At 42.9% G+C, this 14,642-nt stretch overlaps 1 pseudogene; it reads left to right on the top strand.

The window, feature by feature from the left end:
- Positions 1-242: 242 nt before the first annotated feature.
- On the top strand, positions 243-340 carry LOC132310875 (small nucleolar RNA R71; annotated as a pseudogene).
- The last annotated feature ends 14,302 nt before the right edge of the window (positions 341-14,642 follow it).

Genomic DNA, 14,642 nt, shown 5'->3' with positions numbered 1-14,642 from the left:
CGGCGGCTATTTCATTTGAATGGTCGACTTGATGTAAGCCAACACTCTTCCTACCTTGTGAATTTCTACCATTCTTGGATGATAGTGTTCTATGCAAAGAATTTTCACTTATGCTCTCATAAAGACGCCACACGTCATCCTCAAGCCTGTCAATGTATGAGCCACCCATGGAAGTATCAACCATACCCTTATAGTTGTCCGATAAGCTCTCAAAGAAATATTGAACTAATTGCCATTTGGGCATATCATGATGTGGACACTTCCTAAGAATTCATTGAAGCGTTCCCATGCCTCATGAAACATTTCTCTATCCCCATGTGAAAATTCTCTAATTGAGGTTCTCATGGCATTGGTCTTTGAAACTGGATAGTACTTCTTCAAGAACTCTTGTTGCATTTCTGCCCAAAAGTGATTGAAAAAGGCCTAAGATTGTTAAACCAATACTTTGCCTTGTCTTTTAAGGTGAATGAAAAAAGTTTGAGTCTTAAAACCTCTTCCGGCATGTCCGTATATTTTACGATGGAACATACTTTAAGAAACTCATCCAAATGCTTGTAAGGTTCTTCACTTGGAAGTCCATGATAATTAGGAAGCATTTGAATGGTTTGTGGCTTAATTTCATAATGATGTGCTCTGAATGGAGGCAATTGGATGCATGTAGGTGCATTATACTCGTTAGGCACATAATGGTCTCTTAAAGCAAGAGGTGGATTAGCTACTTGAGGTGCAACATGAACACCTTGGTTTTGAATTCCTTGATTAATGATGGGAGGTTGTGGAGTATACATTGGCCTTGGCATTCTATATGGAACTTGGCCTTGTTATTGTGGTGGTTGGTGAATGAATGGCCTTGGCATACCTAATGGTACTTGTATGTTCTCATTGTGCACATTGGGATAAAAGATACCTTGTTGGTCTATGTGACCAAGGTCCTCAACATGATTATCATTATGGTCATCCATTGATAGATTGGTTCTATTTGAACTTCCTCTTCCCCTAGGATTTCTAACGATAGATTCAAGATGCAAATCCAGAGGGACAAGAGTTGGTCTCAATGAATGACGTTCATGCATGCACAATGCAAAACACAACAACACAAAGAATAACAAACACTATGCCTTCACAACAATGCAATTAAACTTCTTCCACAAACACTTGATTCATACTCCCATGCTTTAACAACAACGATGCAAGACAATTAAAAATAAGCCTCCACGCGGGCCGACGATTTAACTAAGGGATTGAGTAAAGAAAGTCTCACAAAGGTCCTTTAGCACTTCAACTCCAAATTTAAAGCTTAGCTTAGCAAATTTTTTTTAGAATTTTTAGCTTTTTTCCATGCTTGCTTAGCTTGAATGCTCCTTTGCTTACTTCCTCTCCAACAATGCACCTTATCAAATAAGAACAACACAATAAGTAACCCAAAAGAAAAATAAAAATAAAGTAAAGACACGATCAAAAGAGTACTAATCCTAATTGATTCCACAAATTCCAACGTGCCAAATCTAATAAATCAATTCCCCGGCAACGGTGCCAAAAACTGGTGGTCGTCGTCCTACCATAAGCTTAAGAGTGTGAATTTTAAGGCGAGGGCCAAGAGTTTTACATTTATAGAAGCCACTACTACCTTTCACTATAAATATAGCTAGAGCGAGTAGGGATCGTCCCAAGGGATTTGTGAGGATCGAGCAATGTCATGGAATCGTTATTAGGGCTAGTAGGTCGAGTGATCAAACAATTGGTTGGTTGGTTGATTAGAGAACAACTAAATTAAACTAAGTAATAACCAGGAATGCAATTAAGAGTAAGTAAGAGAGAGAGAGATCTTGGGGTTTAGAGATCACCACCAAGCAATGCATTTCTATACCATTGACAAGTGATTAATGAGGGAAAATGGTGTGTTGCAATATTGGTGTGTGTGTGTTTGGTTGATTCAACAAGCAAGGATGACTAGTAAAGTATGTATTGTCTAAACATCATGTGAAAGGTACAATATATCTAAGCAATGAAGCATATATTTGATAAGCGCCGAATAATGTATATTCAAGCGCCCTAAATTACATTAACAAAGTCCAGTTATTAATTATTTTATGTAGATTAACTCCAATTCTATGTTTTTATGCATTTTCAGGTTCATTGGCCAAAATGGAACAAGAATAAGGCCTTGTGGAGTCTTGAGCAACAAAAGGGTGCCAATGCTGAATTCTGGCAGCAGTAGAGCCTGGTCTTTGCTTGCCATTTTGACCTTCCAAACTCGAGAACTGGACTTCCCTCATAACATGAAAGATTTAGAGCTCTGAATCAGCTTTCCAAATCTTCAAGTGGTTCATCATTCGGAGTTCGGAGCAGAGAGTTATGATCTTCACAACAGAGGTGCGCAGAACTGCCTGGCAGCACTGATGTACTGCCTTTCTCCCCATTTTCGACCAACCAGACTTGAGATTTGGGTCTTCATCAAAACATGAAGTTTTTAAAGCACTGAATCAGCTCTCCAAAGCTTCAAACAGATCGTCATTCGGAGTTCGGGGCACAAAGTTATAGCAGTTTTCCCAAAATAGGTCAGCACTGAGCAAGAGGAGCATGTTGCACATTGCACTAAGTTAGAGTGCTCGAAGTCACCAAGCGTGCGCTCGAAAATCAGGCAGAATGCCCTTCGGAAATGGCTCATTTCAGCCCACTTGCACATTGGTTTCCTCAATGCCATCTTCCCTCTTTATGAAGTGGTTGGAGGTGTTCCTTGGAGGAGAGAGGGTATGGTTGGAGCATAAAAGGCTACCCAAAGGCCACATATATCATTAAGCTTTATCTTGAGCAAGAGAAAGGAGAGAGAAGAGAGCAAGGAGAGGGTGTTCTTGAGTGCTACAGTAGGAGCTCGAAAATGGAGATGAGGATGATGCTTCTTCCTTCTTCTAGCTCACCAATGGGTAACTAAACCTCATCTAGGGAGGTGATGAAACCCCTCCCTTGTAAGCATGTGTTAGTATAGTTTATTTTTGGGGATTACAATGTATTTTTGATAGTCTTTCCATGGTCAAGAGCCTCATTTTTGTTGTAATGAATGTTGAATGTTTTAAATGATTATTGTGAGTTATTCATCTTGTCTTGGATGGTTGCCTTTCTTAATCATATTGCTTGCACTTCCATGGTGACAATGGAAGTTAGATCATGGAATGGTTTTAATGGCATGGAGTTGGAGAACCTAGATAGTTCATGGCTTAGGGTTTCCCTTTGATGGGCTATACTTGATTCTTAGCTTTATGTGCATTCACCATTTAAATTAGGGCTTGATAATCCTTGGCTTAGTAAGCATGTTCTAAGCTACATTTTAGTTTAGGTAGTTGATCATGTGAACCTTTGATGGTTTATTCTTGCCTTTCTAATTAAATGAACTTCTTAAAGATATTATAGCAACCTAGTATTGTTATGTATCATGACTATCATATATGTTGTTTTCCCCTTAAATTAATCTTAACCTAGCATGTGTAGAGGGATGGAGGTGGATTCATTTCCCTAGCCTTCTTTACTTGTACTCACTCCCTTGAATTCTTGCAATTTACTGTTTTATGCACTTTTAATTTCCTAGCTTAAGTGACATCCAACAAAACCTCTATACACCCTTCATCATTCTAAGAATGATTCTAGACATTTAGGTTGTATTAGACTAGCGTAGTCCCTGTGGTTCGACTTACCCGACTAATAGCCCTATTTTACAATGATTCGTGCTATTGCGAAGGTTGATGTATAGTTGATCAACCGATCAATTTTTGGCGCCGTTGCCGGGGACTGCAAACGGTTTAGCAACCGAAGTTTCTAGGGTTAAATTTAGTTTGATTGTGAATATTGTGTCTTGTGAATATTCCTTGTGTGTTTTGACCACCTTTGTGTTTTAAGTGTTGTAAGATTCTAGGGACTCGAAGCTCGCCGTGGGAATGCTAGCAAATTGTAAGTCTAGAGGACCCCAGGTAAGTCTCGTGACTTCTAGTTTCGAGTTGTGAATATTGTGCATGTGTTAAATTTAGTTTTAGTTTAGTTGTGACGCCCTTGTTGAGGCTCTTATCCTGTTTAAATTTTGTGTTAAAGCATCGGTCCTTGTCGTGGCCATTTACATTTTCCGTCTTGATAATTGAGGAGAAAGGGAACATCGTATGTGGAGTTGTGGTTGATGAATTGCTTTGTTGAGTATATGCTTTATTGTTGATGTTCGGTCGTAGGTCACTTTCCTTACCCACAATCGATTCGCCCATTGATATCAATTCTCTTGAAAGAACTCTTAGACGGAACCTTAGGGAACCCACTCTTACAAGGGACCTTGAAACTGAATTCAATATAATGGGGGATAACATAGGAAATCCGGGGAATGAAAGGGCTGAAATTCCTAATATCGAGCCAATGACTCTTAGAGATCATTTCATCCCTACCACCTATGCTTCTCCATCTTGCATAGTGATGCCAAACATCGATGCAGCTCAATATGAGATCAAGTCTAGTACCATTCAAATGCTTCCATCATTTCATGGCTTTGATAATGAAGATCCATACAAGTATCTTGATGAGTTCCTTGAAATCTGTTCAACCATCCGGTTGAGAGGTTTTTCGGACAATGCACTTCATCTCCATCTCTTCCCATTCTCCCTAAAAGATAGGGCAAAATATTGGTTGAACTCCCTCGCTCCCAACTCTATTACTTCTTGGGCTCAATTGCAACAAGAATTTCTTAAGAAGTATTATCCGGTGAGTAAAACCAACCAAATGAGGCGTTCTATTCTAAGCTTTTCTCAAGTTGATGGAGAACAACTCCACGAGACTTGGGAAAGGTTACAAGATCTTCTTCGGAAGTGTCCTCATCATTTGATCCCAAAATGGCAATTAGTGCAAGCTTTCTATGCCGGCTTGACCGAAACCCATAGATTCATGGTTGATTCTTCTTGTGGTGGGATGTTCATGTCCAAGAATGCGGATGAGGCTTGGACCTTACTTGAGAATTTGAGTGAAAATTCACTTCAACACAATTCTCGTAGGGCTCCGACCGCAACCACTCCAAGCAACACCAACCCTTGTCAACCAAAGTCAATAAGGGAGGAATCATCTCAAGTGGATGCCATCGCTCATAAATTCTATCAATTGATGCCACCACATCTTCCTCCTTCATTGTCTCAAAATTCGGCAAGTTCAGTTTGTGCTTCATGTACTAGTTCATTCCATCTCTCGGAAGATTGCCCCACAACGGAGCAATTTCCTAGTCCCAACCAAGAGCAAGCTAATGCCATGTTCTCGCGGCCCGGGAACAATCCATATTCCAACACCTACAATCCGGGTTGGCGAGATCATCCGAATTTCTCGTGGCGGCAACAAGCGCCACACAATTCCCAATTCCAAAACCAAGGGCGGCAAAATCAGCCCTCTTCTCAATATCAAGGTAGACCTTTCCAAGCCTCTTCAAGCTACCGTCCTCCTTACAATCCAAATGTCTCCAATCAACCTCCTGTATGTCCAACTGACGAGATAGTAGCTGCAAACAAGCAAATGATGGAATCATTAAATAAGCAAATAATGGATGCCAACAAGCAACTCTTGACATCCTTGCAGCCTACTCTCCAAATGGTCCACTCTCATACTCAATCCATAGCTAATCTCGAAAATCAAGTGGGCCAAATAGCTAACTCGGTGAATCAATTGCTTCAAAAGGACAAGGGCAAGCTTCCCTCTCAACCTTTTGAAAATCCTAGAGGAATGCATGTGATTGACGAAACCCCTCATCCGAGTGGGCCGACTCATGAACAAGTTCAAGCTATCACCACCCTTCGGAGTGGTAGAGTGGTGGACAACAAGGTCGATGGAGACAAAAGTGAAGAAGTTTCGCCGTTGAAAAATCCAAATTCAAGCTCTTCTAATCCAAATTCTTGTCCCAATACCATTCACGGATATCCCACACATGTCTCCCCAAATGTGGAAACTACTTATGAGCCAAAAGCTCCGTTTCCTCAACGTCTTCAAGAGTCGACACACTTTGGGAACAAGAATTGTAAAATTCAAGACATGTGGGAAGTCTTCAAGCAAGTGAAGATTAACTTGCCCCTGTTGGATGCTATCAAGCAAATCCCTCCCTATGCAAAATTTCTCAAAGATTTGTGCACTCAAAAGCGCACTTCTAAAAATCATTTGCCAAAAAAAGTGAGGTTGACTGAAAATGTTAGTGCTATTATTCAGCACAGCACTCCCCCGAAGTATAAGGATCCGGGTGCCCCCACAATCTCGTGCATCATTGGTGACAGCAAAATCGAGAGGGCCCTCCTTGACTTAGGAGCTAGTGTGAATTTAATTCCATACTCGGTCTACCTACAACTTGGTTTGGGCGATCTTAAGCCGACTTCCGTGGTTTTGCAACTTGCCGATAGATCGGTCAAGCATCCACGAGGTATTCTTGAGGACGTCATCATCAAAGTGGACAAATTCTACTTCCCGGTAGATTTTGTGGTTCTTGATACGGAACCAGTCCATGACCCAAAAAAGCACATTCCCGTGATCCTTGGTAGACCATTTTTGGCTACGGCTAATGCATCAATTAATTGCCGAACCGGGGTGATGGACATTGCTTTTGGAAACATGCAAGTCAAACTCCACATCTTTCATGCAACTCAACATCCCTCCAATGAGGATGATTGTTTTCTTGTGGATGTCATTGATGAAGTGGTCGAAGAATCTCTCCCCTTCATCCTAAGCAAAGATCCCCTTGAAACTTGCATGTCTCATTTTGACTTCTCAAACTTTGATGTTGATCAAGCCATTCAAGAAGTCAATTCCTTGCTTGATATTAATGCTATCATGGATGTACCTCCTTGGAAAATTCCAAAAGAACCACTTCCCCAACTTTCCACCACTCCTCCGGTCCCATCATTGTTATATCCGCCACAACTTGAGCTTAAGCCGCTCCCGGCCCATCTCAAGTATGTGTTCCTTGGTCCAAAGCAAACCCTTCCGGTCATTATTGCCTCGGACCTTCAAAAAGACCAAGAGACCAACCTTTTAGCGGTGCTCCAAGAGCATAAAGAAGCTATTGGTTGGACAGTGGCAGATTTGAAAGGAATTGACCCCTCCATTTGTATGCACCGCATTCATATGGAGGATGACGCAAAGCCTACTAGAGAGGTCCAGCGCCGGTTAAATCCAAACATGAAGGAAGTGGTCATGAAAGAGGTGATCAAATTGCTAGATGCGGGAATCATCTATCCTATCTCTGATAGCAAGTGGGTGAGCCCCACACAAGTTGTCCCCAAGAAATCCGGGCTCACCGTTGTTGAAAATTCAGCGGGCGAGCTCGTGCCACAACGAACCACCACCGGGTGGTGTGTGTGCATTGACTATCGTAAACTCAACTCATCAACTAGGAAGGATCATTTCCCACTCCCATTTATTGATCAAATCCTAGAAAGGTTAGCCGGCCAAAGCTTCTATTGTTTTCTTGATGGTTATTCCGGCTATAACCAAGTGGCCATCGCCCCCCAAGATCAAGAGAAAACAACATTCACATGTCCCTTTGGTACTTTTGCCTATCGACGCATGCCTTTTGGTCTATGCAATGCACCGGCAACGTTCCAAAGGTGCATGATGTCCATATTCTCCGATATGGTTGAAAGGTTCTTGGAAGTTTTCATGGATGACTTTTCCGTATTTGGCTCCTCCTTTGACTCGTGTCTCAAAAATTTATCTCTTGTGCTCCAAAGATGCAAAGAGACGAATCTCATTCTAAGTTGGGAGAAAAGCCACTTTATGGTCCAAGAAGGCATTGTTTTAGGACATGTCATTTCTAAGCGGGGAATCGAGGTAGACAAGGCAAAAGTTGAGTTAATCTCTAATCTTCCTCCTCCGAATTCCGTCCGTCAAATCCGTTCTTTTCTTGGCCATGCCGGATTCTATCGTCGCTTCATCAAAGATTTTAGCAAAATCTCACGGCCCTTGTGTAATCTCTTAGCCAAGGATGTTCCGTTCAATTTTGATGACGCTTGCATGGAAGCTTTCATCAAACTTCGCATTCTCCTCTCCTCTGCCCCGATCATGAAACCCCCTAATTGGTCTCTTCCCTTTGAGATCATGTGTGATGCATCCGATTATGCATTAGGGGCGGTTTTGGGCCAACGTGTGGATAAACTTCCGCATGTCATTTATTATGCTAGCAAAACTCTCTGTGATGCCCAATTGAACTACACCACCACTGAAAAAGAATTGCTAGCTGTGGTGTACGCCTTGGATAAATTTCGCTCCTATCTTCTTGGCTCCAAGGTCATCGTCTTTTCAGATCATGCCGCTCTTAGGCATTTGTTAGCGAAAAAAGAGACAAAACCCCGCTTAATTCGATGGATCCTCTTACTTCAAGAGTTTGACATTGACATCCGGGACAAAAAAGGGACCGACAATGTTGTCGCCGATCATCTCTCTCGCTTACTTATTGAGAAATCTTCAGAATTTGCAGCCATCCATGATTCCTTTCCGGATGAGCAACTTCTTCAAGTTTCACATTCTACTCTTCCGTGGTTTGCGGATATTGTCAATTATCTTGCGGTTGGCAAAATTCCAGCTCATTGGTCCAAACAAGAGAGGGACCGGTTTTTCTCCCAAGTCAAGCATTTCTTTTGGGAAGATCCGGAATTATTCAAGTATTGCCCGGACCAAATCATCCGGCGATGTATTCTTGAAACCGAGGCCACAAGCATTTTAAATTTTTGCCACACTCTTGCTTGTGGAGGCCATTTCAGTGCCAAAAAGACCGCTAACAAAATCCTTCAAAGCGGATTCTTTTGGCCTACCTTGTTCCGGGATGCATACAATTTTTGCAAATCGTGTGAACGATGTCAAAAACTTGGATCCATGTCCCGAAGAGACATGATGCCCCTCACCAACATTTTAATTGTTGAAATTTTTGATGTGTGGGGGATTGACTTCATGGGACCATTTCCATCTTCTTATGGCTATGAGTACATCCTTGTAGCGGTGGATTATGTGTCTAAATGGGTTGAAGCCGCGGCTACCAAAACCGATGATCATAAAGTCGTGATCCATTTCATTCAATCTCACATCTTTAGTCGTTTTGGTACACCCCGAGCAATCATTAGTGATGGTGGATCTCATTTCCGAAATCGTTATCTCAAATCCGTCCTTGCTAAGTATTCAGTCATTCATAAGGTTGCTACACCTTACCACCCTCAAACGAGTGGTCAAGTAGAGATTTCTAACCAGGAGATTAAGCACATTTTAGAAAAAACGGTTAGACCGGACCGCAAAGATTGGTCATTACGGCTAAACGATGCACTTTGGGCTTACCGGACAGCTTATAAGACACCCATTGGCATGTCACCATATCGACTTGTCTTTGGCAAAGCATGTCATCTCCCGGTAGAATTAGAGCACCGTGCTTATTGGGCCGTAAAAAGGTTCAATTTTGATCTCAAACAAGCCGGCTCTAATCGTGCGTTGCAATTAAATGAACTTGAGGAATTGCGTAATGACGCGTATGAAAATGCAAAAATTTACAAGGCAAAGACTAAAGCTTTCCATGACAAACACATCGTCAAAAAGTCTTTTGCCCCGGGACAAAAGGTCTGGCTTTTCAATTCCCGCTTGAAACTCTTTCCCGGTAAACTCCGGTCAAGATGGGATGGTCCATACATTGTCACTACCGTCTTTCCTCATGGAGCAATCGAACTTCATGATCCTGCAAGTGGATCACTCTTCAAGGTAAATGGCCAAAGGCTTAAGCCTTGCATTGACAGCACAATTCTAACCCGAAAAGTTGAGGAAGTCCCCTTGACGGATCCCATTTATGAGGAATAGTGCCTGCTCTAACTTCGTCTAGCTATCGACATTAAATTTAGCAAAGCAAGGGAATAAATTCTTTCGATGTTCCAAGCTTCTCTACCTTCTTAAATTGCTCGTGCCTTGAAATTTTCTGGGAAATGGTTTCGATAAGCCAAAAATTTGATTTTTCTAAAATGGTCTTCAGTTGTGTTTCACAATTTTAGACTGGCCTCTTAGACCTTCTTAGCTCTAATTTTCATTCCCGGAAATTTCTATCGCTTTTGAGCAATTTCATAGGATCTTTGGCATGCAACTCATGTGCACAACCTCTCCTTTTCAATGCATTGTTGAATCATGGTTCCTCAAAAATTTTCATGCATTAGAGAGAAGCTGCAAGGTTTGAAAATTTTCTCAAAACTTTCCAGGCATTGGAAATGAAATGCAAAGTTTGAAAAATTTTCATCCAGGCATTAGAAATGTTGAGCAATTTGACAATTTTTCCAAAAATTTTCTATCCATGCATTGGAGAGGTGTTACATTTTGAAAAAATTTCCAATTTGATCCATGCATTAGAAAGAAGTTGAAAAGTTTTCCAAATTTTTCTAAAAATCCATCCATGCATTGTGTGCAGTGCAAAGTTTAAAAAAAAAAAAAAAAAAAAAAAAAAAAAAAAAAAATTCATCCATGCATTGGAATGGAATGAATTTGCAACGTTTAAAAATTTTCTTCAGAAATTTCATTCATGCTTTGTGTGATGTTGTAAAAGTTGTAAATTTTTCCATGCAATTTAAATTCATGCATGCATCATTAAAGAAAAAAATTTCCATGAAAAGTTTCCATGAAAAAAAAAAAAATTTCATTTCCTATGAAAAATTTCAATTTTTTCCATCCATGCAAAATTTCAATCCATTTCATCCATGCACTCATTGAAAACAAAAAAAAAAAAAAATTTTCCATGCTGTAAACAAAAAATTTGCACAGTTGAAGCATTTTCCAAATTTTCCATGCATGGCATGAAGTTGCCAAGTTCTTGATTTCCATCCATGCATTGGTTTGGAAAAATGCATCCAAGGTCTGAAAATCCATCTATGTATTGCTTGGCCTCAGGTGCAGCAGTTGCAAAAATTTTTTCCATCTAATTTGCATAATGTTGCTCACATTGCAAATTCCATCTCCATGTTGCCGAATGAGCTCACTGCCTCATTTTCGAGCCCTCTCAAGTTCCTTTGGAGTGCTCGCAGCCACCTCCCAGCCAACCCTCACTCTCTGCCACAATATCGAGCACTCGAAAAGGCCATTTCGAGTGCTCCAACTCCCATTCTCGCAGCCAACTCCCCATCCACACACCAAACCCACCTCCCTCACCACCCAGCTCACCACACTGCATGCATGCCAAACCCACCACTCAGCAATCACCTTCCATCTATCAACCCTCCTCCCATGCATGCATGAATGCCCATGCATGCATGCAAACCCTCAACTCTATCTCACACCATGCACACCACCCTTCCTCTCTCTCTCTTCCCAAACCAAACCAAACATGCCACCCAACTCTCATCAACCCACAAAACCTGTATGCCGAGTGCTCGATCAACCCCACCATCAACCTCCCTCCCACTCACCCATGCTTGCACCACCTCACCACCTCGCACACATAGAACCATGCAACCATGCATGCCTCAACTACAACCTCAACTCCTCTCTCTCTCCTCAACCCAACGCACCCAACCCCCACATCCAAACCCACCATCTCTCTCTCTCTAAACCATACATCACCACCCTGCATGCATGCATGCACGTCCATGCATGCATGCCACCTCTCAAACCCACATTCTCTCTCTCGGCAACACAACAACAACACACCCTCCAACACCATGCACCACTACCACCTTCCTACATCCACCCTCTCGGCCATGCATGCATGCAGGCCCATGCATGCATGCCACCCCTTCCACCCCTCACCACTCAGCTCACCACCCTCCTACCAACCATCACAACCAACCATCACAACCAACCTCAAACCTTCACACTGCTCAAATTTCGAGCACTCGAAGACCCAGCCTCGAGTGCTCGAACTCCCCTTCCCACACCCGAGCCCCTTACCCAACTCTCTGCCCCCATTTCGAGCACTCGAAGTGGGCCTTCGAGTGCTCGAACCAAGCTCTCACTCTCCCTCTTTTAAACCCCGAAGCTACCACCTCACTTTCCTCCCCCTCTCTTGGCTCCAACTTCCCCACCCTTATTGCACCCACTTTTCACCTCTCTCTCTCTCTACCTTCCCCAACCACCTGCTCGACCCTCTCACACACCACACCAGCTTTTCTCTCTCTCCCACTCACAACCAAGTGCACAACCACCAGCATGCACCACACCTTGCATGCATGAACATCCAACACCCATCATCCTCGCAGCCAACTCCTCCACCCACCACCTTCAGCATCCACTTGCATAACCAACCCACCTCCATACCTCACCACCCCATCCTCTCACCTCCCTCTTCCTGCCTTCCTTCTTGCTCTCGGATACCCTGACATTCAGGTTTGTGTCCTCTTCCTTAGTTTTTCTTTTCCTTTGTTCATTCATGGTGTTTTACACGGAGGATGGGCTAGTAATGTTGGAGTTTGGTTTTGTTGATGATTTGTTGTTGCTTTGTCAATGCTAGTGCTTGTTTCTTTGTTAAAAATTTTGGGTTTGCTCCTCCATCCCACTCACTTTCCTCTTCTCCTTTTTGTGGTGCACGCCAGGTGTTCGCTGAAATTCCTCAACCAAGTCCACCTCTCTAAATGTCTCGTGCCGGTCCTTCTCGCCCTCCTCGACCCTCTTCAGGTGCCCGTGCTGTCACTCGTGAGCGACCACGTGATCCTTGGGATCGCAAACAACTCAACTACGAACTCTCATTTCCGCTCACGGATGCCTTTGACATTCTACCCACAACTTCGTGGGCTGTCGCCGAATTGACTAACCGGCGTCTGCAACACATTTGCGCACCCCTTGCCAGGGTTGCCTACCCCCGTGTAGTGCGCCTCTTCTACCAGAATCTCCAGTGCCCTGAAGAGCCACCCATTTCTCTCACTACATCCATTGACGGCACCGCCTATGCTTTCACTATGACCGACATCATTCAGGTTTCTGGTTGCCCCATTGAGTGCCCCGATGACATTGTCAATCGTGAGAATCTCCCTTTATATGAGGAGCCGGATACATTAACTGTGGCGCAGATTGCCGCTGCTATTTGCCCTATTGACGATCCTACTCGGCCCCGGTCTTTTATCCGCAAAACCAATCTTCCGGAATGCCTATGGTTCATTGACACTGTCTTCAAGCACAATATTTGCCCTTTGGTGCACAGCACCGAGCGTCGGGGCCTCTTTCTGCAAGCCTTATATGCCATGGACCAAGGCCAATGGTTCTCCATCCCAGAGCTCATTTGGTCCACCTTTATGAAGTTTTGGCATGATGCTCATAATGCACGGGCTCCGCGAGTTGAAAATCGGAAATTGCCTTTGCCGTTTTTCATCACTCGACTCCTTCAGCACAAGGGTTTCGTTGTTCCTCCCCACGAACCAAGAGGCGACAAAATCAAAATTTTTACCCAGCGCCGGTGGATCAATGTTCTGAGCCATTCTAGTACCCCTCCGCCTCCTGCCCCCCTGTTCATCCACGCTCCACCTCCTCCTCCTTCTGAGGCAGTTTCCACCGCCGCAGCCACTGCGAGGATAGAGCCTTCGGTCGACTCTCACCAGGACCAGGCTTTCATCCGGGCTTCCATTGCCGGTATTCATGCGCGACTAGATCGTTTTGAGCATTCTTTGTCCGCGTGCACTCAGGCTCTGTGTGAGTCTTCTTCACGTGCTGAGGAAGATCGTCGTCTTGCTGCTGAAGACCGCCGTGTCGCCGCTGAGGACCGTCGTTTGGCTTCCGCTGAACGGCGTAAGACTCAATCTCTCCTCCATTCCATCCTCGCCCGTTTACCTTCTGGCCAGTAGCTTGTTGCGCGTGTGGACCTTCTCTTTTGTTTCATCTGTAACTATTTCTCTTGTATATTTTGTTTTCCTTTTAAACTGTAAGAATTTGCTATGTATAGGTTGCTCTGGTCGACATGATCCCTGTACAGTTCTTTTTGTCATCATGTAAACTCTTTTTGCAATGCAAGTTCTTTATGTTCTGTTAACTTTCGATACATTCGTTTTCTGTCTTTATGCTTGTGCTATTAATGTGTTTGTGGTTGTTTCTTTTGGTTCTTCATATTGCTTTCCAGGTTGCGCAGTCCGGTTCAAGTTTGGGGGTTTTTTTGTCTCCAAATGCCATTCCCTCCCCCTGGGTATTGTTGTTCCTTTTATACTCGTTGTCATTTTTGTCTCTCACTTGCATCCATGTCCACATTGAGGACACTGTGTCGTTTAAGTTTGGGGGTGCATCAAGCATTCTTGGCATATTTTTGGTTCCATAATTTTTGCTAAGCAATGATAGTATAACTTGACACTTGTCGGAGATGAAACATATGTTTAATACCTTGTGTATAGAAGCAATTGAAAAATTTTGAAAATAAAGAAAAATTTGAGTTGAAATGATCATGTAAATACAATGTAGTCTGTATAAATGCCTCAATTAGATTCTTGCTGGATTTACACTCTTATAAGCTTCACAATGCACAGATGCACATTGGAAACTTAACTGTGAGGCATGCAACTTGATTGACCTTGACCTTGGCCTAGTTAATCTGATTTGATGAACCTGATAGATGGATACCTTTGGCATGTTTATTCAAAAAAAAAAAAAAAAAAAAAAAAAAAAAAAAAAATGACCAGTTGAAGTTCGTAGCCTTTCCAGCTCGAGCTATTAAGCCCTAGGAG

This window comes from Cornus florida, unplaced genomic scaffold (genome assembly GCF_030987335.1).
Source record: "Cornus florida cultivar Cherokee Brave unplaced genomic scaffold, ASM3098733v1 CherokeeBrave_3.0.0_Hap2_Chr05, whole genome shotgun sequence".
NCBI classification, from domain to species: Eukaryota; Viridiplantae; Streptophyta; class Magnoliopsida; order Cornales; family Cornaceae; genus Cornus; species Cornus florida.
This window is presented reverse-complemented; position numbering and strand designations above follow the sequence as displayed.